The sequence below is a fragment of the Ochlerotatus camptorhynchus genome, unplaced genomic scaffold (assembly GCF_037179485.1).
Source record: "Ochlerotatus camptorhynchus isolate MF236.1 unplaced genomic scaffold, CSIRO-AGI_Acam_v1.1 ptg000805l, whole genome shotgun sequence".
Classification (NCBI taxonomy): Eukaryota; Metazoa; Arthropoda; class Insecta; order Diptera; family Culicidae; genus Ochlerotatus; species Ochlerotatus camptorhynchus.
The window spans coordinates 12,033-16,276 of NW_027041269.1; the positions used below are offsets into that span (position 1 = coordinate 12,033).

At 38.7% G+C, this 4,244-nt stretch overlaps 1 long non-coding RNA gene across 1 annotated transcript; it reads right to left on the bottom strand.

The window, feature by feature from the left end:
• Positions 1 to 2,294: 2,294 nt before the first annotated feature.
• LOC135715096 (uncharacterized) lies at positions 2,295 to 3,512 on the bottom strand. Its single transcript, XR_010518931.1, has 4 exons — positions 3,334 to 3,512; positions 3,207 to 3,274; positions 3,033 to 3,145; positions 2,295 to 2,969 (listed from the first exon to the last, which is right to left on the bottom strand). It is a non-coding gene; the product is annotated as an uncharacterized LOC135715096 (long non-coding RNA).
• Between the last annotated feature and the right edge of the window lie 732 nt (positions 3,513 to 4,244).

A 4,244-nucleotide genomic window follows, 5' to 3' on the forward strand; every position in this document is an offset into this window, starting at 1 on the left:
GTCATGACCGATCAAAAAGTGTTCAAGAGATATCTCAGGATGGAGTTTTCCAAACAGCACCATGCGTCTCCATAATTATTCCAGATTTTTAACGTTTTTGTTCACAATTAGGGGAAATGGATGTAATGTCGGCAATGCTTCTTATTTGGGCCAATACATAAATTCAGCAATCGACTAAATTTTCAATGGCAACCAAAATGTCCATTAGTACCTTCCTTCCCAATGACGCATTCATCTAGATAAAATTGATAAATAGCAGATTTTTAGCGATGGGCCCAATCTTAGATCCATAGGCCAACATTTGAGCCATTTCCCCTAGTATATTTTTGAGGGATCCAAGTAAAAATAAACTATTTTGGTCCTAAAATTGGCTAGAATGCACTTAAGTATAATGTTTTTTATATAAAGCGGGCTAAAATTTTCCGAGAAACCATAATTTATATATAAACCGATTTAAAAAGTCCAGTATAAGCATTTAAGTGTAAATGAGAGGTACGTAAAAAATTAATTACAGATTCATAAAGTACGCACTTGGTACATCACATTTCCGTGGAAATCTGGTCGATCCATGAAATCGGTTTTCCGTGAAGCTTTGAGGTACGTTCAAAATCTTTGAAGGTACGCTATTGGTACATTCTAAAACACATATTATCAACTTAGAAATTCGTTAAGTTTGTCTCGCTGGAAAAAGTAAAAAGTATAACTAGGTCGAGTTTCGAACGCCTTTGGATACGGTTGTGTATTAAGTGTGTTCTCTGTTTTGTGCATGCATTCGCTTTCATAGTTTTTGGCTGCATTTGCCGGATTAGCGCTGGCACTCTGCCTCCCGGACGGTTATACGTGTGTGAGTGGTGGTTTTCTCGCTTTCCGAGAAGTTTTAGAATCGAGAAAGAAAACATGCTTCATCATGTTTTCAAGCAACAGAAAATTTAACGCTATCTGCGTTGTTTGATTTTTTCTCCCGATCCAGAAATTTGTGGCATCGCGAATTTAAATTTTAGTTTATTTACGCGGTGATGAAGTTGGTTCACTCGCAACTATTTTTGAAAAAATTAAGTGTTTTCGAACGAAAGTGTACCATAAGTGCTTCTGAACGTGTTTCGCAGTTGGGTGTGGTGAAATTCGTGCATTCCCGTTTGATTTTGGAAATCCGTACCACAAAATTGCCCACCGATTCCTTTTTTGCCGTTCGACGACGACGGGTGTGCTTTCGCAAGAGTGACATTTATTGGATCCGTTTCTTTGCACGGGTGTGTTTTTTTGTAACTAGCGTAAGTGTGCCTGCGATTTGCATTGAGTGTCGGAGATTGTGAGTAAGCTGAAGGATGTCTCGCTGGATACGCCCAAGACTGGACGGGCGGTAGCTGGTGGCCGTGAACGGTTCCTGAGGAAAGCACTAGATGCGAACCTCCTCCCAGATCACCATTGGAATACAGGAAGTATCACAACAAAGATAATTGCTATTAGATTTTTTGCAAACAGTGACAGATAGCGGACATGAAGAACCAGTGGAGGTGCCGGGCAAAGGTGTTTATCCTAGACAAATGGTAAGTTACAAATTCTCTGTTGTCGTTGTCGTTGTCGTAGGCGCCGCCGTAGTCGCTGTCGTAATCGCCGTCGTAGTCGTAGGCAGTACCGTTAGTATATTTAAAATTAAACATCAACCGCTGAAAATATGAATTATCGCGTATTTCTGTTGTTCATTACATTCCAAGTGAAATTCGAGAACGTAATTTCATTTGAATAGCTTGTTTAACCAGGTCTTAAACAATCGTCACGTCGGTCATAGCTTGTTATGATTGTCTGAACCATGCGTAAAGAGAAAATCGAAACATTGAACGTCGCGTGAAAGTGGATCTTAATGAAGGCCTAAGTACTTTTCGTAGCTTTTAGTTTTAGGATTTCAAAGATCGTTGGTTGCAGTGGCTTGCTTACTGAGGAGAAAAACGCGGTCCCAGATCCTTTCATATTAAAAATATTAAAATATCGCTTGTTTATCGTGTATTTTGTAAAACTTTTCGCTGTCGTCGGTGCCGGGTTTGAATAGTTATAAAAAACTTGAGTAACGCTATAATGTGATATGAGAGGCTCGGTGGCCTTAGAGCAACCGTTTTTGCTTACTGAGCAGAACATCATTAGTCTAATATCAAGCCCATCCACATTCAAGATTCGTTAATGATTAAAAAGGAGCTCGTCTGCCTAGTGCCAAACGTTTTTGCTTACTGAGCAGAAGACCGTGGATTCAATCCCAAGCTCCTTCGCGTTATACGATCGATAGGATATCAATTCAGCTTATCGTTAACCAAAACGAACCCTGCTGCTAACCCAACCCTCCTACCCAACATCCCTGTGATTCCTGGTGGAAGTGCAGAGGAGTCCTCGGCTTCTATCAAAGCGAGTGTCACGTCAACACATTCCTACCCATTACTTTCTTGACCTGCGTTCAGGCGCGGCTGGCGCTGGTATTGCCTAATTCGAGATCACCAGTTTTTAATCATTGAGGATGATTGCTAGTCCCAAGCATCGTCTATTGGTTCTCTGCGTAAATACAGCTGGTCTGGCAATAACAGAGTAACAACCGTGGGCGGTCACTCATGCTCATGTTCATGCTCAAAAAGTAAAACTAATATCTTGGAGGATCACAAAACTGCGGTTGGTTTTTTAGTTTATACTAGTAAAGTTTTATGATATTATAGACTCCCGACCTCGTTAGTTTGACATACCTCAAATGCTCAATGTACTGCACTAGTGATTTGTTGAGAAAACATATAATGTCCTGCAAACAACATCGTATTGCATCTACTCCAACTTTGAAATTCTCAAAACAACTCCCTATACCATTAACCAGCGCATTACGACTAGCCAGAGTGTGGTTCTGTTGCTTATCGTAACTTTGAATTCTCTTTCGGATCGTGTTTGACAGACCCAGCACCACTATCTCTTTACCGACATTAATTTGACTGAGCAATCTATAAAATAAGTGTTAGATGAGAATAAGATAAAAGCAATCTTATATAGTAATTGTCATATACCTGGTAACCGTGTTCTTCACTGCATGTTTGAGTGGCGCTTCGATAAACAATTCTGCCAAAATCTGTATGTTGGACAAAAGTGATTTTTCTATGCCCAAAATATATGCCGAATACTGAAAGAAAATAGTTTTCACAAAACGCGAAAAAAAATATTGGCAAGGCATCATATGTTACCTCCTTAAGCACTTTTATCTGCTCATCGACGGATGTTGCTTCGGCCAATCCGGAGATGTATGTATTTTCTAGAATAAGAAATCCACTATCACATCCACTAAGCATCAAACATATGACATTTTCATACCAGGTTGATAAAGAGATGAAGGCACATTGAAAAGATCCATTCTAATTTCTGAATGTTTTTTCACATTTTCATTCGCCCGAATGGAAGATACCCGTAGCGATAAACCATTCATCTTGAATAAAACTTTCGAAAGAAAAAAAAATCAAATTTTGTTTTGCTTTGACTTTTACGACATGCTACCAGTAAAGCCTAAAGCCCTACAGTAAAAGTATGGACGACTGTCACCACAAAACTGAAAAAAAGCTGTTCCAATCGAGCAAAGCGGTGCATTCTGAAGGCCGGCGCACAATAGATACGTTTTCGGGTTTTTTGACAGATAATGCATGGGCTAACTGTCAAAAAAACCTGAAAACGTATCTATTGTGCGTCGGCCTTGACGGTTCGATTGGAACAACTTTTGACAGACGTCCACACTTTTACTGTAGGGCTTTAGCTACCAGCGTTGCCAACAGTTTTCAAAAAATAACTCGACATATTCTAGACGAGCAATTGAAAAGGTCCTATCTGCTTTAACCAATTCTCTCCACACTGATAAATTAAACTATTCTCTTAAATGACATTAAACTCATTTTAAACTAGAAATACTCAGAGAGGGCGTAGATAATGTTTTGAGCCAAATGAACTGTCAAAATCTGAGCCAATTGAACATTCCAATTAGATTTTTTCCTTCTTATTCTTACAAGAATAAATTTGAGAGTATTGCAATCGAACAGAAATTCAATCATCTTTATGTTTTGTGTGCTTCTCAAATTCAACTAGTTTTTGGAATCAAAAACAATATTCTAACTCTATTGATTAATTGATCTTCGTTTGTTAATGAATGGCAACAAGAAATGTGCAAAATATTGCGATGCAATCAATTATTATATTGCACGTAAATCGAATCAAAAATAAAAGTCATTTGAAATACT